This window comes from Sus scrofa, chromosome 7 (assembly GCF_054392235.1).
Source record: "Sus scrofa isolate SSC_HxYL_T2T_F1_AM1 chromosome 7, Sscrofa_HxYL_maternal_Yorkshire_Landrace_v2.0, whole genome shotgun sequence".
Classification (NCBI taxonomy): Eukaryota; Metazoa; Chordata; class Mammalia; order Artiodactyla; family Suidae; genus Sus; species Sus scrofa.
In genome coordinates this window covers 14976775-15002309 of record NC_139389.1, presented here as the reverse complement: position 1 = coordinate 15002309, position 25535 = coordinate 14976775, and the positions used below count along the sequence as shown (strand labels likewise).

At 38.0% G+C, this 25535-nt stretch overlaps 1 protein-coding gene and 1 long non-coding RNA gene across 15 annotated transcripts in view; one reads left to right on the top strand and one right to left on the bottom strand.

Moving 5' to 3' along the window:
• Positions 1-25535, bottom strand: part of LOC110261733 (uncharacterized) — a 1083992-nt gene that overhangs the window by 244453 nt on the left and 814004 nt on the right. Inside the window, exons 10-11 of one of the 9 annotated variants that reach the window (XM_084967484.1) lie at positions 19414-19517; positions 3358-3415 (exon numbers count right to left, since the gene is read on the bottom strand). The exons of the other annotated variants lie outside the window; for them this stretch is intronic. The gene's annotated coding sequence lies outside the window, so the exon portion shown is untranslated. The remainder of the gene's footprint in view (positions 1-3357; positions 3416-19413; positions 19518-25535) is intronic. 9 annotated transcript variants of the gene reach the window in all.
• Positions 1-25535, top strand: part of LOC146401208 (uncharacterized) — a 268508-nt gene that overhangs the window by 191878 nt on the left and 51095 nt on the right. For 2 of the 6 annotated variants that reach the window (XR_014809676.1, XR_014809672.1), the window contains exon 4: positions 20362-20582. The exons of the other annotated variants lie outside the window; for them this stretch is intronic. This is a non-coding gene — a long non-coding RNA (uncharacterized LOC146401208). The remainder of the gene's footprint in view (positions 1-20361; positions 20583-25535) is intronic. 6 annotated transcript variants of the gene reach the window in all.

The following is a 25535-nucleotide window of genomic DNA, read 5'->3' as shown; positions in this document are numbered from 1 at the left end:
TTCCTAGGGGTGTTGTCTGCAGGCACACATTTTGAGGAGATCTGGTATTTGTCCTTCAGGTTCTATTTGTCTTCTAACTTGCTCTAAAACTTGACTTTCCTTACATGGATGATGACTTTCTCCAAAGATGAAATGTAACACGTTAGTCATCAATGAAAAGGAAAAACATAGTAAGTGTATCAACAAGTCTCAGAAATCACCATCCTTTAGTTAATGTCTTGCTCTTGTTACTAAATATTTTTTATTCTATTCAAAATATCACAGAATTAAGATAATAGCTTCACAAAACAGATTCAGAGATATTAATTACTTCTTTGCTTGTTTCCAGACTTATTACAATTCATTACTTTCTCCTGATGTGGTAACTGTTGTCATACTTTGGAGCTGGTATGCTGTGCCATTATCAATTTTTATAAGGCCCCCCTTACATGATGATATCACTTTGATTTTTAAAATGTCTTCATTAGTTCCTGGAAGTTGTTGAGCTGACAAAAAAAGCCCTTCTCTAATGGGAGTGAATTTTCATAAGCTCTTTCCATCAAATCTCATCTCAGATGCTGTATTTGGCCCTGTGTCAGGCATCAAACTTCCTTTGTTGCATTGTCTTCCTTTCACTCTCTCTCTCTCTCTCTCTCTCTTTTTTTTTTTTTTTTTTTGGCTACACCAATGGCATGTGGAAATTCTCGGGCCAGAGCTCAAACCCATGCCACAGCTGTGACCTGAGCCACAGCAGTGACAACACCAGATCCTTATTAACTCACTGAATCACCAGGAACTCTACATTATCTTTCTTATTCCAAGTGTTTGTAGGCAATCCATGTGCCTGTTAAGGGTCAAAGAAATGTATGTTATTTCTATTGATCTTGTATTACGGATTGTAAGATAGGATGCATATTATTGATTATTTTTATAAATATTTCCCACCCAAATTTTAGTAAATAGAAGCAAGTGTTTTCAAGCTAAATCTACCCATCACAAAGCAAAAGGAAGAAACTAATGGCTTTCATATTACACTGTGTGGCAGACAATCACTATAACTTCTATCAGAAAAAATTCCCTTTGGTGATGGAATTGAATCTATTGGGCTGCCACAGACTCGACAACTCCCTTCTTGCATTTGCATTGGATTAGTCCGTACTGATGATGTGTCTCTGGGCTCTCAGTTCCTTTCCCATGCATCATTGCTCTTCTCTTATAAACAGGTTGTAAGTCTGCAACCTTTATTTAACAGACACCCTTGCCAAGGGGCTTCCTTGTATTCTTCTAGCAGGAGATCATCCAGGAGAATAGAGATAATGAGGCTGCAATAAGAGAGGACATTTTCTGTCCTTTTGATTTCAGGCAGCACTTCTAGCATCAGTAACAAAAGAATCAGGTCACTCCTGTGGCCTTGTGAAACAGTGCCTGTGGTGGTGGCTCCACTAGTAGCAAGAGCTTATCTAGTAGCCTTAAAAACACAGATCATGAGCTCTTAGATAGTATTTTCCCTTTTACTTCTCTTGCTAAAGGGATGGAACTGTCATCGTGCAATTATCAATCAAACCCTACCCTTTTTATTCCTTTAGCCCTTCTGATATTTGGTAGCCCATCTCCTGTATTGTTAGCTCTGTTTAAAATTCTTAGTCATTTCTCTGTTCCTGACTGAGCCTGGATTGATGTAGCTTGTAAAACCACAGAGATTCTTTGAACACAGTGGGGAAAGACTCAAATGAGGAATCTTGGGATCTTGTTTGTTCATGCAGGTGTCAATTAATGAGCGAATTTTAAGCTTCTATAGGCAACACATTGCATGAAGTTCTAAAGAAGAGCAAAGGCTATAAACATTGTATATTTAGGCTGTATAGGCTGTCAGTGTACAATGCAAGAATTTCACTTTGACCCTAATCCTTTATCTTTACTCAATTTTCACCAATTTGATGTAACAATAAACACCTCTAGCACCTTCACACTTCTTCCCCATTCATACAGCACTTGGAGTAATTGCCTGACACTCATCATTTCTCACTGTCTTATTCCAGAAAATATATTAACACTCATGAAAAGCAGAGATGCCATGAAGCCCCTTCTAACCCAAATCTGCAAATTCTGGACAACTACCACTTCTATTCCCCTCTACTTTGTTAGTATCCGCAACAGATAAAGCATCCATTACTCCAATTTGTTGCGGCAACTTTAGTAACATACCTATTTCAAGTTTTATTCTTTACGGCAACTCTTTTCTGGGGAGGAGGGTGGTGGTTATATGAGTAACAGGCAGACCGTGTGTTCAGAACACTCTCTCCCCTTGAATGGCTGATGGCTTCAGTGCTCCAACATGTCCTTCCTCAGATGTTTTCTTATCAAACAGGCTTCTTCGATCCCCACCCCTTCTTCCTACATCCCTGCTACGCTGATGTGTCAGCATCCTGTAGTGAATTCAACTTAGGCTCAAGCTGAAGTCCTAGCTCCAGGCTAAAAACCCAATTTGTTGAAGAGCTCAAGTTTCTGTGGTATTGTCTGGGCTTAGGTGGGACTCCATTGTTTGAGAGTTGGACAAATTAAGTTTTCTGTGCTTGAATTTACAAAACATGTTTAAAGAGAACAAAAATGTGAGCTGAGAGGCAAGTATGTGGAACAGTGCCCGTCCACTCCATGGCAGTTCCTCTCAGAGTACTTTCTGTAAATGCCTTCTATCTAAATGCTTAATTAATGATAATGAAGTTCCTTTCACTGTTTTACTGCAATAACATGGAGTCTCAAAGCCCTGTGGTCCCATTTTCTACTTTGTTTCTTCTCAGTCACCTAATAACATAGTGGCATGGGATTCAAGCCCCTTTGTGTTCATTTAGGGAAAAGATTACTTCTGGGAAACTTGCAAGAGTCTAGCTCTTTTAATTTGAAAAACAAGGTTAAAGATATTCTTATTGAAAGTCACCTCAAGTAATGTTTAAAAGTAAAATACCCTGAGATTTTTTTTTTAAAGTTACATAGTACTAAATAAAATTTAACTTTAGTACTATGTAAAGTTAACCGAAAAAGATCAGTTATTAAGTAATGAACATGTGTACTGACTATTCTCTTCTATGCTAATTATTTGAGAATCATTCTTTGCTTTTAACTGAAGTGCACCTCTAAGCATGCGCTCCCACACATGCCTGTGGGCACACACACACACACACACAGGTGTGCATTAAAGTCCCAGTTCTTTGCTCCTCACTTTTGTGTGTGCAATGGGGACCTCTGAGGGATCACATCACACGGATTTGAGGAAATGCAAGAGAAGCTCATTTTTCAGCCATTTTATTGTTGCTCTTGTGCCTGTGGATGAAGCCTGTGTAGTAAGTAGAACAGGGTTTAGGGCAAGGCTCACCGCAATACCTTTCTCTCCTAATGCAAGTCCATCTCAGAGTTAATCATTTCCTCCAAGGAGGTGATTCTGTAATAAAGATAATTAAATTGAAATTTAATATAGTGGGGCATTGCACTATAGCTTTTTATCAGATGAAGGTTCTGAAAGAACCCATTACTTTGAGGGTGGAGTGTATGGTATGTAATTAACAATTATGTTTGTCAGGTTTATGAAACAGAAAATTAATAACATGGAGACTGTAAAACAGTGAACAAAGCTGCAAATTCTGAATTAGGTGACTGGGCTATCATTTTTCCCTACAGTAATAGTGTCTTTCTCTTTTGGAGCATTGGACTGTATTGATTCACTCCAATTTTTTTATTCCTCTCACTGCCAGACTAGGGTTTTTTCCTTCAAAGAGCAATGATTTTCAGTCTTGGCTGCCTATTAGAAATCACTTGAGGGAGTTCGTAAAAATCCTGCTGCCCAGGCCCATCTCAGACCATCAAAGCCCACCTATGGGGGTGGGACCAAGGCATCTGTATTTTTAAAAGCTCTCCAGGTATCCCAAAGAGCTTGAAGACCACATTAGCAAAAGTTTATTTAGTATGATTAATTTCCCTAGAGGAAGGTTTTCAATTAAAAGAAAAAAAAAGGGGGACTAGCACAGCAGAAATGGACAGAACATTATAAATCAACTATAATAAAATGTTTAAAAAAGGAGAAAAAAGAACAGGAAAGAATAATTGCATAATAACTGAGTATTCACAGGAGGTATAATTATTTTTTTATTTTTTAATTTTTAAAAGATTTTTATTTTTCTATTTTAGTTGATTTACAGTATTGTCATTTCTGCTGTACAGCAAAGTGACCTAGGTTTACATATATGTATGTATGCATATATACATTCTTTTTCTCACATTATGCTTCATCATTTTCCATCACAAGGACTAGGACTAGATATAGTTCCCTGTGCTGTGAGCAGGATCTCATTGCTTATCCACTCCAAGTGTAATAGTTTGCATCTTCTAACCCCAAACTCCCAGTCCATCCCACTCCCCCCTCTTCCCCCTTGGCAACCACAAGTCTGTTCTCCAAGTGCATGAGTTTCTTTGTTTTCTATAGGAAGGTTCATTTGTGCCATATTTTAGATTCCATATATAAGTGATATATGGTATTTGTCTTTCTCTTTCTGACTGACTTCACTTAGTATAAGTCTCTACTTCCATCCATGTTGCTGCAAATGGCATTATTTTGTTCTTCTTTTATGGCTGAGTAGTATTCCATTGTGTATATTTATCTCATCTTAATCCATTCATCTGTCAATGGACATTTAGATTGTTTCCATATCTTGGCTATTGTGAATAGTGCTGCAATGAACCTAACAGGTGCATGAGTCTTTTTCAAGGAAAATTTTTGTCTGGATATATGCCCAAGAGTGGGATTTCTAGGTCGTATGGTAGTTCTGTAGTTATACTGTTTTCCATAGTGGTTGTACCAATTTACATTCCTACCAACAGTGAAGGAGGGTTCCCTTTTCTCCATACCCACTCCAGCATTTGTTATTTGTTGACTTGTTAATGATGGCAGTTACAACTGGTGTGAGGTGGTGGTACTTCATTGCAGTTTTGATTTGTACTTCTATAATAATTAGTGATATTGAGCATTTTCTTCATGTGCCTGATGGCCATCTGTGTATCTTCTTTGGAGAAATGTCTACTGAGGTCTTTTGCCCATTTTTCAATTGGGTTGTTGGCTATTTTGCTGTTGAGTTGTATAAGTTGTTTGTATATTTTAGAGATTAAGCCCTTGTCAGTTGCATCATTTGAAACTATTTTCTCCCATTCTGGGGTTGTATTTTTGGTTTTTTATTATTCTCTTTGCTGTGCCAAAGCTTGTCAGTCTGATTAGATCCCATTGGTTTATTTTTGCTGTTATTTCTGTTGCCTTGGGAGACTGACCTAAGAAAACGTTTGTAAGGTTGATGTCAGATATGTTTTGCCTATGTTCTCTTCTAGGAGTTTGATGGTGTCTTGTCTTATGTTTAAGTCTTTGAGCCATTTTGAGTTAATTATTGTGGATGGTGTGAGGGTATGTTCTAGTTTCAGTGATTTACATGCCGCTGTCCAGTTTTCCAAGCATCACTTGCTATAGAGACTGTCTTTTCCCCATTTTATATTCTTGCCTCCTATGTCAAAGATTAATTGACCATAGGTGTCTGGGTTTATTTCTGGATTCTCTATTCTGTTCCATTGGTCCATGTGTCTGTTTTTGTACCAGTACCAAATTTTATTACTGTCTTGATTACTGTAGCTTTGTAATACTATCTGAGGTCTTGGAGAATTATGCCTCTTGTTTCATTTTTGTTCCTCAGGATTGTTTTGGCAATTCTGGGTCTTCTATGGTTCCATATAAATATCTGGATTCTTTGTTCTAGTTCTGTGAAAAATGTCCTGGGTAATTTGATAGGGATTGCATTGAATCTGTAGATTGCTTTGGGTAGTATGGCCATTAATAACAATATTAATTTTTCCAACCCAAGAGCATGGAATATCTTTCCATTTCTTTGAATCCTCTTTAATTTCCTTGTTTAATGCTTTATAATTCTCAGTATATAAGTCTTTCACTTTCTTAGTGAGGTTTATTACTAGGTATTTATTTTTTAGGGTGCAATTTAAAAAGGTATTGTTATATTCCTTTTTTTTTTTTGCTTTTTCTTTCTTTCTTTTTTTTTTTTTTTTTTGCTTTTTAGGGCCACACCCATGGCATATGGAGGTTCCCAGGCTAGGGCTCCAATTGGCACTACAGCTGCTGGCCTGCACCATAGCCATAGCAACATTAGATCCAAGCTGTGTCTGCGACCTACATCACAGCTCACAGCAATGCCGGATCCTTAACCCACTGAGAGAGGCCGGGAACTGAAGCCACAACCTCATGGTTCCTAGTTGGATTTGTTTCCACTGAGCCACAACAGGAATTCCATGTTTCTTGTCTAATATTTCATTGTTAGTATACAGAAATGCACCTCATTCCTGAATGTTAATCTTATATGCTGCTACTTTGCTGAATTTATTGATCAGTTCGAGTCATCGTGTGGAGACCTTAGGTTTTTTTATATATAGTATCATGTCATCTGCATAGAATGACAATTTTACCTCTTCTTTTCCAATTTGGACACTGTTTATTTCATTGTTTGTCTGATTTCTGTGGTTAGGACTTCCTGTGGCTATGCTGAATAAAAGTGGTGAGTGTGGACATCTTGTCTTGTTCCAGATTTTCATGGGAAGGCTTTCTTTCAGCTTTTCTCTGTTGAGTGTTATATTGGCTGTGGGTTTGTCATAAATGGCTTTGTTATGTTATGTTCCCTCTGTGCCCACTTTGGTAAGCGTTTTTATCATGAATGGATATTGGATTTTGTCAAATGCTTTTTCTGCATCTATTGAGATGACCATGTGGTTTTTGACTGTTCTTCTGTTAATGTGCTGTATGATGTTGATTGATTTGTGTATATTGAACCATCCTTGTGGACTTCCCACTTGATTGTGATGTATGATCTTTTTCATATATTGTTGGATTCATTTGGCCAAAATTTTGTTGAGAATTTTCACATCTATATTCATCAAAGATATTGGCTTATAATTTTCTTTTTTAGGAGTATCTTTGGCTTTGGTATTAGGGTGATAGTGGCTTCATAGAATGTCTTTGGGAGTGTTCCTTCTTGAACTTTTAGGAAAAGTTTAAGAAGTATGGTTTATGTTCTTCTTTGTATGTTTTGTAGAATTTGCCTGTGAATCCATTGGGTCCTGGACTTTTGTTTGTAGATAGTGTTTTTATTACATATTCAATTTCATTTCTAGTGATCAGTCTGCTCAATTGATCTATTTCTTCTTGATTTAGTTTTGGTGGGTTCTAAGTCTCTAGAAAGTTGTCCATTTCTTCTAAGTTGTCAACTGTTTTTTTTTTTTTTGTTTTTTGTTTTTTGTTTTTTTGTATTTTTTTTTAGGGCCACACCTGTGGCATATGGAGGTTCCCAGGCTAGGAGTCTAATCGGAGCTGTTGCTGCTGGCCAACGCCAGAGCCACAGCAAGGCCAGATCTGAGCCACATCTGCAACCTATACCACAGCTCACAGCAATGCTGGATCCTCAACCCACTGAGCAAGGCCAGGGATCTAACCCACAACCTCATGGTTCCTAGTCAGATTTGTTTCCTCTGCACCATGATGGGAACTCCAAGGTTGCCAATTTTTTGAAACATAATTGTTCATAGTACTCTCTTATGGTTTTTGTATTTCTGTAGTATCTATTGTGATTTCTCCTTTTTCATTTCATATTTTTTTTTCTCTCTTCTTGGTGAGTCCTGCCAGAGTTTTGTCACTTTTGTTTACCCTTTCAAAAAAGCAGCTCTTGGTTTTATTGATTTTTTTCTATTGCTTTTTGAATCTCTATTTTATTGATTTCCGCTCTGATCTTTATGATTTTCTTCCTTCTCCTGACTTCTGGTTTTGTTTGTTCTTCTTTTTCTAATTCTTTTAGGTGGTGGGTTAAGTTGTTGATTTGAAATTTTTCTTCTTTTTTGAGGAAGGCCTGTATGGCTCTGAACTTCCCTCTAAGCACTGCTTTTGTGGCATCCCACAGATTTTGAATGGTTGTGTCCTCACTATCATTTGTCTCGAGCTATTTATTAGTTTCCCTTTTGATTTCCTCATTGATCCATTATTTAGGAGCATGTTGTTTAGTCTCCATGTAGTCATTTTTTTTCTCGTTTCTTTTCCTGTGGTTGATTTCTATTTTCATGCCATTGTGGTCAGAGAAGATACTCAAAATAACTTTTGTATTCTTAAATTTACTGAGGTTAGTTTTGTGTCCCAGTATGTGATCAGTCCTTGAGAATGTTCCATGTACACTTGAAAATAATCTGATTTTTTTTTTTGTATCTTGTCTCCTGAAAATGTCAATGAAGAATTTTTTCATTGTGTCACTTAGGAGCTCTGTTGCCTTTTTCTATCTAGAGGATCTGTCCATTGATGAAAGTGGAGTGTTACGGTCTCCTATAATTATTGTATTCCTATCACTTTCTCCTTCTATGTCTATTAGTATTTGTTATGTGTATCTGGGTGCTCCTATATTAGAGGCATATATATTGATTATTGTAATATCCTCTTCTTGAATGGATCCTTTTTATCATTACATAGTGTCCCTCTATGTCTTTCTATATGGCCTTCATTTTAAAGTCTATTTTGTCTGATATGAGTATTACAACTCCTGCCTTCCTGTCATTTCCATTAGCATGAAATGTCTTTTTCCATCACCTCATTTTCAATTTGTCTCTTGTAGACAGCATATTGTGGGCAATTGCTTTTTTTAATCCAATTTGCTATTCTATGTCTTTTGATTGGAGCATTCAGTTCATTGATATTTAAGTAAATATTGATAAATATGTATTTATTGGCATTTTAACCCTTGTTTTTCAGTTGATTCTATGTTTTTCCTTAGTTTTTGTTTTTCACTTTTTTTGTTTTGTTTTGTTTTGTTTTGTTTTTGGTTGGATGATTTCCTTTTCTTTTATGCTTGTGTCCTCTTCCTTTCAGTTTTTGTGAATTTAGTGTTTCGTTTTTAATTGTGGTTGCCCTGTTTTTTAAGTATGGTAACCTGTTCTTATATCAGTTTGCTTTAGCCTGATAGTCATATATTCTCAAACACAGGTTAAAAAATGAATCTAGATTTTCTTTCTTTCCACACATTTTATGATTTTGAAGTATTTTTTAAAACATCTTCATGTTTGTCTTTTTGCTGTTCCTTATATTTAATGTCACTTTGAGAATGGTTTTTTTTTTTTTTTCTTTTAGATCTGTATACTGGCTTTTTTAAGTGATTTCTTTCCAATTGGGATTTATGCCATCCTATTTCTTCTTACTTTTTTTATTTAGAGGAGTCCTTCAGCATTTCTTTTAGAATGGGTTTGGTATTGCTGTATTCTTTTAGTTTTTGTTTGTTGGGGAGAATCTTATTTCTCCTTTTCTTTTAAATGATATTCTTGCTGGGTAGAGTATTCTAGGCTGCAAATTTTTCCCTTTTAGAACTTTAAATATATCTTACCACTCTCTTCTGGCCTGTAGTGTTTCTGTAGCGAAATCAGCTGATAGCTTTATGGGGGTTCCCTTATAGGTAATAGTTTTTCTCTTGCTGCCTTTAGAATCCTCTCTTTAACTTTTGCCGCATTGATTATAATATGTCTTGGTGTGGGCCTGTTTGGGTTCAACTTGTTTGGTGCCCTATGTGCTTCCTATATCTTGATATCTGTTTCCTTTAGACTTGGAAAGTCTTCAGATGTAATTTCTTCAAATATATTTTCAATCCCCTTTTCTTCTCCTCTGGAATTCCTATTATGCATAGATTGGCCCACTTTATATTATCTCATAGATCTCTTATATTGCTTTTGTGTTTTTTTATTTGGTTTTCTGTCTGCTGTCCTGATTGGGTAATTTCCATTATTCTAATCACTAATTCATTCCTCTGCATTATTCATCCTGCTCTTTAGTGTCTTTAGCTCATTTTGTATCTCTGCAAATGAATTTTATAATTTTTATTGGTTCCTCTGTAAATTTTCTAGTTCCTTTCTAAAGTAATCTGCATTACTCTTTATATCTGCTCTTCATTCCTTCATATTCAGCTTTAGTTCCTTCAGTATTTTCACTATGTCCCTTTTGAACTCAGTGTTTCTCAGACTATAGAGGTTTGTTTCATTGTTTTCTGCTTCTGGTGAATTCTCCTCTTCTTTTAACTGGGAATGGTTCCTGAGCTTCTTCATCTTGCTTACATTTTTCCTTTTCTATGAGTTTAGGGAAACCAAACTTTGTAGTCTTGGAGGGCTATTTCTATGCAAGAATCCCTTTGTATTTTGTGGTGGGTTACTATTTATTTTTTGGCATGGGAGATTGGATATTTGCTGTCTCTTTCTTTCGTGTGAGTAGGCTGTCATCCCCAGGGTGCTGTGTGTTTCCAGGGAGAAGGATGCAATGTTTAGGGATATTAGTGCCTGGTTGCTGGGCTTTTGACAGTAGCAAGGACCTGCAGGAAGGTGGCACAGGCCACTCCTAGTTGCAGGGCCCTGGGAAGTGGTTATGGGCCTTAGGCAGATTTAGGAGGTGCCCAGAACATTTGTCAGTGGCAGTGCCAGGGTGTGTGAGTTCCCAGGGGAGTTAGAGCAACAACAGGTGGTGTTTGGTCACAATGCCCTCCTCTGTGGTGCTTTCTGAGGTGATTGGAGCCACAAGTGGTGCCTATTCACAGACCCCTAGTGGTGGTGGGCCATGCCCACCTCTGGAATTAGAGATAACTGCAGTGGTTTTCCTCCACCACCTGTAGACCAAGTAAGAAGCACCCCATCCTGCTTAGCCCATGCAGGAGGTGCTGCACAGGCTGCTCCTCGTTGTAGGGTCATGGGAAGGGACAGTGATCAAGTATGTGGGCACTGCTGGAGCAATTTGCAGTGGTAGCAGCAGGGCAGGTGTATTCCCAGAGGAGTGGGAGAAACAACAGCTGATGCACAGTTGCAGTGCCCTCTTTTTTGCCAATCTCTGAGGTGACTAGAGCTGCAGGTGGAACCTGTTCACAGACCCCTAGTGGTGGCAGGCCATGCCTCCCTCTGGTTTCTGAGATGACTGCTGTGGTTTGTCCCTGCCACCTGTAAATCATGCAAGAGGCACCACGTTGGTGCTATCCCCCCACTACCCTTACCTGACACAAGAGGTGCCCAGCCACCTGCAGCCTATACAAGAAGCACCCAGTCTCCCGTAGCCTGATCAAGTGGCCTTGTCACCCCCTGTAGCCTTCCCCAGAGGTGCCCCACTCTCTGAGAGCCTGTGCTTGCACACGGAGATTGCTATGGTGGGCCACCCCTCCTCCTCTCACCCTTCCCAACAATCGTGCTTTGCTTCTCCTGGAGGCCCAGACCTCCTCCTGGGTTCCCTCAGCTGTGGTGTTCCACTCCCCTGTGACACACTGCTCTGTAGCCCCTTAGGCTGTTTCCACACAGCCAACCCTAGTCCTTTTCCCTGCACTGAACTCCGGAGCCTGAGTCTCAGTGCCCAGCCCCTGCCAGGGTGTATCAGGCTGTGGTGTCTAGGGCGGTGGTGCAGATGATCTGTGCGGCTCTTGCTCTGCTTTGCCCTCCTCAGTCCAGCTGCTGTACTTTTCTCTGTGATTTGAGGCCCCTATACCTTGGCTGATCTCCCTATTGGATAGGCGGCTTCCCAGAGTGTGGGTTCTTTTTCTCTTTCATAGTTCTCTCTCCTGAATGCTAGTCCTGACCTGATGCCTTTTTTTCTCTCTCTTTTTTCTTTTTCTTTTGTTCTGCCCAGTTATGTCAAGGGTTTCTTGCCCTTTTTGGGGGTTTAAGTTCTGCCAGCATTCAGTAGATGTTTTGTGTGAATCGTTCTACATGTAGATATGTTTTTTTGATGTTTGTGGGAGAAGGTGAGCACCACATCTTATTCCTCTGCCATCTTGATCCTTCCTCCATATTTACTCTTAATTCCTTCAGTATTTTAACTGTCTTCTTTTTGAACTCAGTGTCTATTAGACTGCAGAGGTCTGTTTCATTGTTTGCTCCTTCAGGTGAATTCTCCTTTTTTTTTAACTGGGAATGGTTCCTGAACTTCTTCATTTTGCTTATAGTTTTCTTTTTCAAGGAGTTCAGGGAAAAGAACTTCAGTAGCCTTGGAAGGTTCTTTCTATGCGTGAGCCCCCCTGAATATTTTTTGAAGCTTACTTTTTATTTTTAGGATGCTGTGAGTGCTTTCAGGGAGATAGAGGAAGTGGGCAAGCTAGTGCTGGTTGCTGGTTGCTGGGCCTTTGACAGTGGCAAGGGCCTCAGGAAGGTGGAGCAGGCTGCTCCTAGTTGCAGGGCCCTGGAAAGTGACAGTGATCTGGCATGTGTGGATGGTGCCTGTAGCATTTCATAATGGTAGCAGCAGGGTAGGTGCATTCCCAGGGGAGCGAGAGCAACATCTGGTAGTGCTTGGTTGAGGTGCCCTCTTCTTTGCTGACCTCTGAGGTGCCTGGGGCCACCAGTGGTGTCTGTTCATAGACCCCTAGTGGTGGTGGACAATGCCGACTTCTAGTATTTGAGGTGACCACTGTGGTTTGCCCTGGCTGCCTATAGACTGTGTAGGAGGTGCCACATTGCATTTAGCCCCCTGTTGCCTTTAGCCCACACAAGAGGTGCCTGGCACTGTAGCCCACACAAGAGATGCTCTGTCATTGCAAGTGGCACCTTGCCACCTGTAGCTTGTGCCAGAGAGCTTGCCCCACGCTCTGAGAGTCTGTGCATGCATAGGGAAAGATATTCCTATGGCAGTCCACCCCTCCTCTTCTTGCCCTCCCCAACAATGGTGCCTTCTTTCTCCTGCCAGCCTAGACCTCCTCCCTGGTTCCCTGGCTGGCACCTCAGGCTACCTCCACACAGCCAACCCTAGTCCTCTCCCTGAAACTGACCTCTGGAGCCTGAGTCTTAGCACCCAGTCCTGACCCCAGCATCTCAGGCTGTGGTCTCCAGGGCCAGTGGTGCAGATGGTCTATGTGGATATCACTCTGTTTTCCCCTCTTTAGTCCAGCTGCTGAGCTTTTATCTGTGACTTTGAGGTCCCTCTATCTTGGTTGATGTCCCTGTCAGGTGGCTTCCCAGGGTTGGGTTCCTTTCGTCTTTATCAGCTCCCTTTTATGGGGTGCTAGTCCCATCCTAATTCCTTCTCTCTCTCTCTCTTTTCCCCCTTTTGTTCTTTCTACCCAGTTATGTGGAGTGTTTCTTGCCCTTTTTGGAGGTTTAAGGTCTTCTGCCAGTGTTCAGTAGATGTTCTGTGTGAATCGTTCTACATGTAGATTTTTTTTTATTATTATTTGTTGTGGGAGAAGGTGAGTGCCATGTCTTATTCCTCACCATATTGATCCTTTGAGGTATTCTTCTTAACAAAGAAAAATTTGCAGAATTTCTCCACCAATAGGAAGCATTATTAAGACTGAATGGCCATTTCTAATGTTTAGACACCTATGCTCCCTGGAAAAGCAACTGAGAAATCCTGGGCTGCCCCAGTCATTCATTCCTTGACCTCCTGGAAGCCATGAATGTTTTAAGGTTTCTAAAGAAGGCCGCAGAATTCCCCAAATTATTGTGGGCAGATGCTGGGTCCTGTCCTTGCCAATCAGGGCCCTGATAAGCTTCAGGGAAGAAAGAGAGGAAAGTGTAGTCAGAGTGATAATCCCTCAAGTGGGAAACTGTGAAGATTATCATTCTAACCATGCCTTCCAGAATAAAGGCAGGAACCAGGGATCTCTGCATAAATCAAATGCTTTCAAAGTCAAATCAGGCCTTCTTGCTCTGAGGTCTAGGGCAAAAAGCTGATATTATATATTTATATATCCATATAGGTACATCCCCTCATATAACCTCAGAACATCTGAGGATAAACAATATTTCTTTGTCTCCTGTTTAAGAGATCACCAAACTAGAATAGATGGGGGAAGAGTGGATTTGTTATTTATTTATTTTATAAATAAATCTATAGATAAATCTAATCTATCTGCAGTAAAATATGTATTTTGAAGCTATTCTTACGTTGATGCTGATGTGCTTTTATTGAGATACGTTGAACCTGACAGCATAATTCATTTAAATAGGCTTTGAATGATTTTGCTTTTTTTTCTAGAATTTGAGCATGACTTGTACCTAAGACAATGGGAGAAAATAGAATTGTGTGCAAGTCAGCCTGCATGGTGGGATTTATAAGATGACAAGTTCTTTTTTTCTGTTTTTGTTGGTTTTTTTTTTTTTTTTGCTTTTTAGGGCTGCAGGTGTGGCATATGGAGTTCCCAGGCTAGGGGTCGAATCAGAGCTGCAGCTGCCAGCCTATGCCACAGCCACAGCAGTGCCAGATCTGAGCTGTGTCTGTGAACTACACTGCAGCTCGAGGCAATACTGCATCATTAACCCACTGAGCAAGGCCAGGGATCAAACCTGCATCCTCACAGATACTAGTAGGGTTCCTTTCCACTGTCCCACAATGGGAACTCCCCTTTTTTTCTGTTTTCTGTTTTAATTTTGACACAAACTTATAGACTAAGGAGATAAACATTGTCTTGCTCTAACATAATTATATTCGGAGAAAACAACAAATTTATGTATTTCTAACCATGACTAGTATGATTATAAGTGTCCCCCCCCTCAACTCGATCATATACAGTGTCACCACAGGACTTTGATAACATTTGTACTCATTCAGATCAGTTTTTCCCACAGTACATTTTTCTACAAAAATTATTCAGGTTTTTCTGGTATTAAATCAAAAGAATGAGGAAAAGTAATTATGCATGTGACTAAGAACAAAAGACTAAACCTATTAAAATATTAAAGCCTTGAAATTTAAATTGGGTTGATCACATTTATCAATACAACTCATTTTTAATTTGCTTTCTCTTTTATTAAATACTACTGCTTAAATTATTGGACTATAGCTGCAAGTATGAAACCAAATAACTAGAGTGTAACCTTGCAATCTTGGCTTCTTCAGGTATTTCTGGTCTGCTTGTGATGTCTATCTGAACATGACAGGTAGCTGTCCACTGATATCAGCTTTCTAATACCTGATTTGATGCCCTTAACTTGTCTTGGTCTCACAGAATTGCACCTAAAATCTCACTCTGTCAAACTGACTCTAAATTTCCTTCTATCGGAATATTTAACTTCTTGGAGCACATAAAAAATAGAGACTATTTTTAACAAGATGTTCACCTACATTCATGATTATTATGAAAATACAAAAAAAAAATCCTTTCTGAAGTTGGAATTACTAATGATCTCAGTTGTACCTTGTGCAAAATGTACCTTTTTAAATGTTTAATCCTGCACTTAACATATTGGCCAATGTCAAAGTAAAATTTCTGTGAACAATATCTGGGTAAGGTAAAATTTCAGCAAGAGATGTAATTATTTAAGAGATACACTTATTGACTTATTTGTAATTAAATGAATTCACAGGGACTGCAGTTTTTTATAAAGTCAGCAAATCAAAAATATCCTCTGATATACAGAAAAACATTTTTCGACCATTAGCAACATGTAAAAGAAATATTAATTTTGGAACTTTTCAACTGTGTTTATTATTAGATGCTGATCAGACTCTGTTTTCATAATTGCCCCATGTTCAGGGGTAGCAGGGAAAATAGATCAGAAATAAGCAACCACAGCTAGTCCTTGATTGAGAGTGTGGTTAGCTGGGATAAATTTGAGTAGTAATAGCTGGTAAGGAGTTGACTTCCTCCTGCACTGAAAGAGGAGCTGGTCCCAGGACTGCACAGAAAACCTCTTCACTATTAATGTCAGTTACTCAGAGTTGGGTAGAATATCTCTCTTATGGAAACTTTCAGGTGGCTTTTAGATTCTAAGAGTTCCAGTTTATCTGAGGTTGGGAAGGAATATTCTAGGACTGGTGATTGGCTCCTTTAGTTGGGAAACTGGAAAGTTGATGGACAAAGATGGAGCTCTGGCTGGGGCTGGGTAAGCACACGCAGCCTCTTCCTTGTCTCGGTGGACCCTCCAGTGGAGCTGTTAAAAGTCTACCAGAAGAATCCCCAGTAAAGATCATGAGCAAGATGGCACCCTTGCCCACTGCAATAGCTGATCATAGCCAAGGAGATTGTGAAATATTAGACATGTGTGTTTGTACCAGTTGCAGAGTCTGTGGTTGACCATCAGTGACCAGGGAGGCACGGTATCTTAGAATCAATTTATCAGGTACCACAGTATGTGGTACTTATCTCAAAATGAATCCTGTAGGTAGAAAATGGGGAATTATGGGATGAGAGGAGGGAGAAAGTGGGGGGTACATCCCTGAAGAGACCCTGAATCATTATCTTTACGTATGTATACTGTATACTTATACCTATTTGCTGGATGTGCCTTCTGTGAGCATAAAAGCTAATTGCAGGGTGACTGCCCTAACAAATGTATGCATGTTTTGCAAATTGGAGCTTCATTGTTTCTGAAATGACTGATATAGAAAAAGTCCACTTGTATTTGGAATCTAAGCACATTTTCTTAGGAAATTTCAATATAGTTGATATAGTTCATAATTTAAGAAAATGAGGAACTATTAGATCATTTAAAAATATCAACTGATATAACTGACTAAAAGGTTTTAAGGATGTTTTTAGAAATACATTGTTTATTCATATGGAAGCATGTCATAGATTAAGTACCAGGAATTTGAGGAAAGAGTGACTGCAAAACTAGCTATATCAAGCTTAAAACCTGGTATATAAAAAAAGATACACTTGAAGTAAGCTTAAATTTCTTTTTAAAATTATTTTAATGATTTTTATTTTTTCCATTATAGCTGGTTTACAGTGTTCTGTCAATTTTCTTCTGTACAGCAAGGTGACCCAGTCACATGTCTTTTTTCTCACATTATCGTGCTCAATCATAAGTGACTAGATATAGTTCCCAGTGCTATATAGCAGGCTCTCATTGCGTATCCATTCCAGGCATAGTTTACATCTTCTAACCCCAAATTCCCAGTCCATTCCACTCTCTCCCCCTCCCCCTTGGCAACCACAAGTCTGTTCTCCAAGTCCTTGATTTTCTTTTCTGTGGAAAGGTTCATTTCTGCCATATATTAAATTCCAGATATGTGATATCATATTTTTCTTTCTCTTTCTGACTTACTTTACTCAGTATGAGAGTCTCTAGTTCCATCCATGTCTGCTGTTATTTTGTTCTTTTTTATGGCTGAGTAGTATTCCACTGTGTATATATACCACATCTTCTTAATCCATTCATCTGCTGATGGACATTTAAGTTGTTTCCCTGTCTTGGCTATTGTGAATAGTACTGCAGTGAACTTATGGGTGCATGTGTCTTTTTCAAGGAAAGTTTTGTCAGGATATATGTCCAGAGTGGGATTGCTGGGTCACATGGTAGTTCTATATTTAGTTTTATGAGGTACCTCCATACTGTTTTCCATAGAGGTTGTGCCAATTTACATTCCCACTAACAGTGTAGGAGGGTTCCCTTTTCTCTACACCCACTCCAGCATTTGTTATTTGTGGACTTGTTAATGATGGCCATTCTGCCTGGTGTGAGGTGGTAGCTCATGGTAGTTTTGATTAGCATTTCTGTAATAATCAGTGATATTGAGCATTTTTGCATGTGCTTGTTGGCCATCTGCATATCTTCCTTGGAGAAATGTCTATTGAGGTCTTTTGCACATTTTTCCATTGGGTGGTTGGCTTTTTTGCTGTTGAGTTGTATAAGTTGTTTGTATATTTTAGAGATTAAGCCCTTGAGAGTTGCATTGTTTGAAACTATTTTCTCCCATTCTGTAAACTTTCTTTCTTTTTCTTTTTTAATGGTTTCCTTTGCTGTGCAAAAGCTTGTCAATTTGATAAGGTCCCATTGGTTTATTTTTGCTTTTATTTCTGCTGCCTTGGGAGACTGACCTAAGAAAACATTTGTAAGGTTGATGTCAGAGAATGTTTTGCCTATGTTCTCTTCAACGAGTTGATGGTGTCTTGTCTTATGTTTAAGTCTTTGAGCCATTTTGAGTTAATTTTTGTGCATGGTGTGAGGGTGTGTTCCAGTTTCAGTGATTTACATGTGGCTGCCCAGTTTTCCCATCACCCCCTGGTGAAGAGACTGTCTTTTCTCCATTTTATATTCTTGCCTCCTTTGTTGAAGATTACTTGACCATAGGTATCTGGGTTTATTTCTGGGTTCTCTATTCTCTTCTGTTGGTCTATATGTCTGTTTTGGTACCAGTACCACACTGTCTTGATTACTGTGGCTTTGTAGTATTGTCTGAAATCTGGGAGAGTTACGCCTCCTGATTGTTTTTGTTCCTAAGGATTGCTTTGGCAATGCTGGGTCTTCTGTGGTTCCATATGAATATTTGGATTCTTTGTTCTAGTTCTGTGAAAAATGTCCTGGGTAATTTGATAGGGATTGCATTGACTGTAAATTGCTTTGTTTAGTATGGCCATTTTTACAATATTAATTTTTCTGAAAAAAAAAAAGGAGCATGGAATATCTTCTAGTTTCTTTGAATCCTTTTTAATTTTCTTGATTAATGTTTTATAGTTCTCAGCATATAATTCTTTCACCTCCTTAGTCTGGTTTTTTCCTAGGTATTTAATTTTGGGGGTGTGATTTTGAAAGGTATTATATTTTCATATTCCTTTTCTAATATTTCATTGTTAGTATACAGAAATGCAACCGATTTCTGAAAGTTAATCTTGTATCCTGCTACTTTGCCAAATTTGTTGATCAGTTTGAGTAGTTTTTGGATTGAGTCCTTAGGGTTTTCTATATATATAGTATCATGTCATCTGCATAAAGTGACAATTTTACCTCTTCTCTTCCAGTTTGGATATCTTTTATTTCTTTTGTTTGTCTGATTGCTGTGGCTAGTTCTTCCAATACTATGTTGAATAACAGTGGTGAGAGTGGGCCAGATTTTAGCAGGAAGGCTTTCAGCTTTTCTCCACTGAGTATTATATTGTCTATCAGTTTGTCATAAATGACTTTTATTATGTTAAGGTATGTTCCCTCTATACCCACTTTGGTAAGCATTTTTATCATGAAAGGATGTTGGACTTTCTCAGATGCTTTTTCTGGCTCTACTGAGATGATCGTGTGGTTTTTGACTTATCTTTTGTTAATGTGGTGTATGATGTTGATTTGTACATGTCAAACCATTCTTGTGAACCTGGGATCAAATTTCATTTTAAATATTTTGATATTTTCCTGGAAGTTTTATAAAAGAGTAATAAAATTATTTAAAAAATAAAATACATTTTCTGATACTTTCCATTTTTTCTTTTACCACAATTTTACCAGTAAAATAATACTTTTAACCAATCCCCAAATGAGATGTTCTCAAATTCCCATTTACCCCAGTGTGTTTTTAAAATATTACCATTTTCCATGTGCTTCATGAAAAAAAAAAAAAAAAGGCTGGGAAAAACTCATTTGTAAAAGTTCTCATATCAGTGTCTATGTTTAAAGGATGTACTTAAATATCTAGCTATTACCTACCTGTCTATCTAGATGGCAGGAGTAAAATCATCTCTCTTCTACACACTATTTTTCTTCTTCCTCTCCTTCTTACCCATTCACAAGCACATGAATATTCATTTTCCCTTCAAAGCATAGTGAACAGTAGAATATTCATTATGAGACAAGATATATTAATGCCATTCTGATGAAAGAATGTCCCACAAGCCCATATGTGTGCATATAAAAACCCCCAGAGCCGAAGAAGTTCTTCACGTATAGTTGTAGGCAAATAGAAAACTGAAAGCAATTTAAATATAAGTTCAGCATTTTAGGTTAATTTCTATGATTTTAGGTTAATTCAATGATGTCATAGAATAAACCAGAACAAAAAATGGACAGTATAAAAGATGATTAATCCCCTGCATCCAAATCAAAAAATAGCTCTCAAAATACATGTCTATACATGCATGTATTTAGTCACTCATTTCCTTCCTTCCTTCACTTCTTTACTTACTCAAGTCCTTTTTCTGAAGTCATTGATCACTCGGGCAATTAGCTCCTGTTATTTTTGATCTGAGACACTGAATCCCTGCTAGCTCTCCTGGCACTCTGATGTGATGTTGAGGTTGTGTATGCTTCACAATTAACAAAGACTTTTTATTATTTTGAACTCTTGATGTCACTGCCTTTGTTTTGCATAGAAGACAACATGACAAGGTTTTTAAAATGCATTTTCTTATTTTCCACAGTATGTATTTTTAAATCACACTGACAGTTTTATTCCACAGCACACCCGCAATTGCTCAGCTCTCACAAACAACTCTCGCCCAACAAAAGCACTCAGGGTAGAAGAAGTTTAAGGAGATGGATTTCAGTCTCCTGTTTCAGAGGGGTTGCTGTAAATCACAGCATGGGAGGAAGAAGACAAATATAAAAATGATGAAAGGTACCTTGATAAAAGTGTGTTTTTAATCACTATTTTCCTAGGCAGGTGCAATTCTCAAAACTTTTTCTCAGTGGGGCTGTACTTTATGAAGTTCACCTGCCAGCGGATCTGGAGGATCAATGCCTACTCTCTCTTTGGCTTGTGACCACACCTACTGTGCTTCGCAGAGGACAGAGTCCCAAGTCTGGACTGTTTCAGGGGACACCTAACCTATCCAAGATAGGGCTTCTCCCAGGCTTCCTGCCTCATGAAGGATTTGTCTGTAAGTAGATGTCAGCCTTGAAGCAATGGGACTGCTTCCTGAACTGCTTAGAGTTAGCTACAATTTACCAGCCTCTGAAGTAGCATTAAAACAGTGTTCATTTTTTAATGAGTATTAAATTTACTTTTAGCCAAACCCTCTAGCTGACAATGAAGTGTTTGCTGGGCTTGCTATTGGCTCACTCTCTGCTAATTGCTCTGCTGCCAGTGATTACTCTCTCTCTCTCTTTGGATGCAGAAGCTTAATATGTCTGAGACTCGTCTTTAATTTCAAAAGTAAGAACAGCAGTAAAACTCTCCAGATTTCAAGTCTCTGAGTAGCGTCTCTCCTCAGTTATGAAATAAACCCACAGGGTGCAGTGGAAAGAATATGGGCTGTGGTAGAAGATACAGTTGATGTCCTGACCCATCACTTTCTATCAGGGATGGGCAAACTACTGCCCTGTGGATTAAATCTAGTCCACCACCTCTTTTGGTACTAATTGCTTTTGATTGAACATTTTTACATTTTTAAATGATTGGGGAAGAAAATCAAAAGAAGAACAACATTTCATGATGTGAAAATTATATACAGTTCAAATTTTGGTGTCCATCAGTAAAATGTCCTGGAATCACATATTCATTCATGCACCATCTATGGCTACTTTTTCTCTGTAGCAGCAGAGTTGAGTAGTTGCAGTAGCAGCCCTGTGGCCCATAGAGCCCAAAATATTTACTGTCTGGCTATTTTCAGAAGAAGTTTGCTGATCCCTGACTCAAATAGTTGATTGATCCTGAGCACATTAATCTACACTCAGAGCCTCAATGGCTTCATCTGTAGACAGAGATCAATAACAGTGGCCACATCAGAGCTATTGTGAGGAATTAAATGAGGTCATTAGTCTCTCAGCATTTGGAAATCTTATGGTTTTAAAAAATAGAATTACTGGTTATTAGCTGTTAAAAAAAAGAATTACTGATTATTAGTTGCTTTGTTCTGGTAATTGTACTTATCCTACCAATTTGACTGAGTTTATTTTTAAACACATGATGTAAGATTGATTTAATAAATTTGTTTATATTTGGTATGATGTAGAACTAGGTATTTAAAAACAAATTTTATACAAATACTTATTTGACCAGAATCACCAAGAAGAGGAGAGAAAAAAACAAATCTCAAAGAATACTGCAGAAATACCAAAAAACCATAAGAGAATACTATGAACAATTACATGCCAACAAAGTTGACAACCTAGAAGAAACGTACAGCTTTCTAGAGACTTAGAGCCCACCAAAACTGAATCGAGAAGAAATAGATCAATTGAGCAGACTGATCACTAGAAATGAAATTGATTATGTAATAGAAATACTCCCTACAAATGAAAGTCCAGGACCAGATGGCTTCACAGGTGAATTCCACCGAACATACAAAGAAGAACTTAAATCCATCCTTCTTAAACTTTTCCAAAAGGTTCAAGAAGAAGGAACACTCTCAAAGACATTCTATGAAGGGGTATTATTACCCTAATAGCAAAGCCAAAGATACCACTAAAAAAGAAAATTATAGGCCAATATCTTTGATGAATATAGATGTGAAAATTCTCAACAAAATTTGGCTAAATGAATCCAACAATATATGAAAAAGTTCATACACCATGACCAAGTGGGATTCATCCCAAGTTGACAAGGATGGTTCAACATATACAAATCAATGAATATCATACACCACATAACAGAAGAAAAGTAAAAAACCACATGATCATCTCAATAGATGCAGAAAAAGCATTTGACAAAATCCAATATCCATTCAGGATAAAAACTCTTACCAAAGTGGGTACTGAGTGGGTTATGTTATACCTTAACATAACCAAAGCCATTTATGACAAACTGATAGACAATATAATACTCAATGGAGAAAAGCTGAAAGCCTTCCTGCTAAAATCTGGAACAAGACGAGACTGTCCCACTCTCACCACTTTTATTCAACATAGTATTATTGAAAGTCCTAACCACAGCAATCAGACAAACAAAAGAAATAAAAAATATCCAAACTGGAAGAGAAGAGGTAAAATTGTCACTCTGTGCAGATGACGATACTATATATAGAAAACCCTAAGGACTCAATCCAAAAACTACTCAAACTGATCAACAAATTCAGCAAAGTAGCAGGATACAAGATTAACTTTCAGAAATCAGTTGCATTTCTGTGTACTAACAATGAAATATTAGAAAAGGAATATGAAAATATAATACCTTTTAAAATCACACTCCCAAAATTAAATACCTAGGAATAAACCTAAGGAGGTGAAAGACTTGTATGCAGGGAACTATAAAATATTAATCAAGGAAATAAAGAGGATTCAAAGAAATGGAAAGATATCCCATGCTTCTGGGTCAGAAAAATATCATAAAAATGGCCATACTACCCAAAGCAATCTGCAGATTCAATGCAATCCCTATCAAATTACCCAGGGCATTTTTCATAGAACTAGAACAAAGAATCCAAATATTTATATGGAACCATAGAAAACCTAGACTTGCCAAAGTGATCCTGAGGAACAAAAACCAAGCAGGAGGCATAACTCTCCCAGACTTTAGACAATACTACAAAGCTATAGTAATCAAGACAGTGTGGTAATGATACAAAAACAGACATATGGACCAATGGAAAAGAATAAAGAATCCAGAAATAAACCCAGACACCTATGGTCAATTAATCTTTGACAGTGGAGGCAATTATATAAAATGAGAGAAAGACAGTCTCTTCACCAAGTGGTGCTGGGAAAACTGGACAGCTGCATGTAAATCACTGAAACTAGAACATACCCTCACACCATCCACAAAAATTAACTCAAAATGGCTCAAAGACTTAAACATAAGACAAGACACCATCAAACTCCTAGAAGAGAACATAAGCAAAACATTCTCTGATACCAACCATACAAATCTTTTCTTAGGTCAGTCTCCCAAGGTAACAAAAAGAAAAACAAAAATAAACCAATGGGACCTTATCAAACTTAAGCTTTTGCACAGCAAAGGGAACCATAAAAAAACTAAAAGACAAACTACAGAATGGGAGAAAATAGTTTCAAATGATGCAACAGACAAGGGCTTAATCTCTAAAATATACAAACAACTTACACAATTCAACAGCAAAAAAAAAAAAAAAACCCACAACAACCCAATCAAAAAATGGTCAGAAGATATGAACAGACATTTCTCTAAAGAAGATACACAGATGGCCAACAGGCACATGGAAAAAATGCTCAACCTCAGTAATTATCAGAGAAATGCAAATTAAAACCACAATGAATTACCATCTCACACCAGTTAGATGGCCATCATTAACAAGTCAACAAATAACAAATTCTGGAGAGGGTGTGGAGAAAAGAGTACCCTCCTTCACTGTTGGTGGGAATGTAAATTAGTACAACCACCATGGAAAACAGCATGGAGTTTCTCAGAAAACTAACTATAGAATGACCATATGAACTGGAAATTCCAATCCTGGGAATATATCCTGAAGAAACTTTCATTGAAAAAGATACATATACCTCTATGTTCACTGCAACACTATTCACAATAGCCAAGATGGGGAATCAACTGACATGTCCATGGACAGATGAAGGGATTAAGAAAATGTGGTATATATACAATGGACTACTACTCAGCCACAAAAAAGTGCAAAATAATGCCATTTGCAGCAACATGGATGGAAGCAGAGACTTATACTAAGTGAAGTAAGTCAGAAAGAGAAAGACATATACCATACGATATCACTTATCTGGAATCTAATATATGGCACAAATGAGCCTATCCATAGAAAAGAAAGAAACTCATGGACTTGGAGAATAGACCTGTGGTTGCCAAGGGGGAGGAGGAGGGAGTAGGATGGACTGGGAGTTTGGGGTTGATAGATGCAAACTATTGCATTGGAATGGATAAGCAATGAGACCCTGCTGTATAGCACAGGGAACTATATCTAGTTACTTGTGATGTAACATGTTGGAGGACAATGTGAGAAAAAGAATGCATATACACAACATGCACACATATATACATATATATGACTGTGTCACTTTGCTGTACAGCAGTAATTGACAGAACATTGTAAATCAAGTATAACAGAAAAAATAAAAATCTTATCAAAAAAACCCAAATTCTTATTTAATGTCTACAATAAGCCAGGTATTCATTCCTGAAAGCAGATTATATGAAAATGATACTCCTTAAATTCTCAGAATACCTTTGGGAAACCAAAGCATACCTAAATATATAATTTTTTACATTTGATCTATGTATGATGTATCTCTGTTTTCCTTTTAATTTTTCCAAGATCACTAAGTGCAAATAAAGTAAATCTGCATTCTTCAAACATCCTTGTGCTCTGTCTTTGATTGCATATAAACTAAAGGGAATAATCAAGGTATTTATTCTACTCCTTAAACAAATTCTACCTTTATTACCAAGTTTAATAATTTATTAGGTTGTTTAAATTTTTCACTTCAAATTTTACCCCTTCCCCAAGCAGGTTTTTGGATAAAAATCCTAAGGATTTCTTTTCTGATGGGATGAAGGCATTTGCAGGGCTGCTAATGAAGGAAGAAATAGAGGAAATCCATTTGGTTCTTTTCTGATTCTTTTCCAAAAGCAATTGCCTCCTGCTGTGGACTGTTCTCAGTGTTCAAACAGCGCTGGTCCAGGTCCAAACCTTCAGTCTATTTTGATCTAGGAGAGCTAACTTCTTTGATGTCTATCAGTGACTTCTAAAGTGCAGTGCCAGGTTTAATCAAAGGTACATAGCTTCAGCAAAAATAAATGGCGAGAAATGATCACAGTGCCGCATGCAGGGTTTCTAAGCAGCCTCCAGATTTTGCTGGGCTGGGCCCGCTCCTCAGAGGACAAATGCAGGAACCCTAGAGGGTCCCTCTCAGACGAAATAATTGCAGAAAAACACAACAAAGGGAGGCAGGTG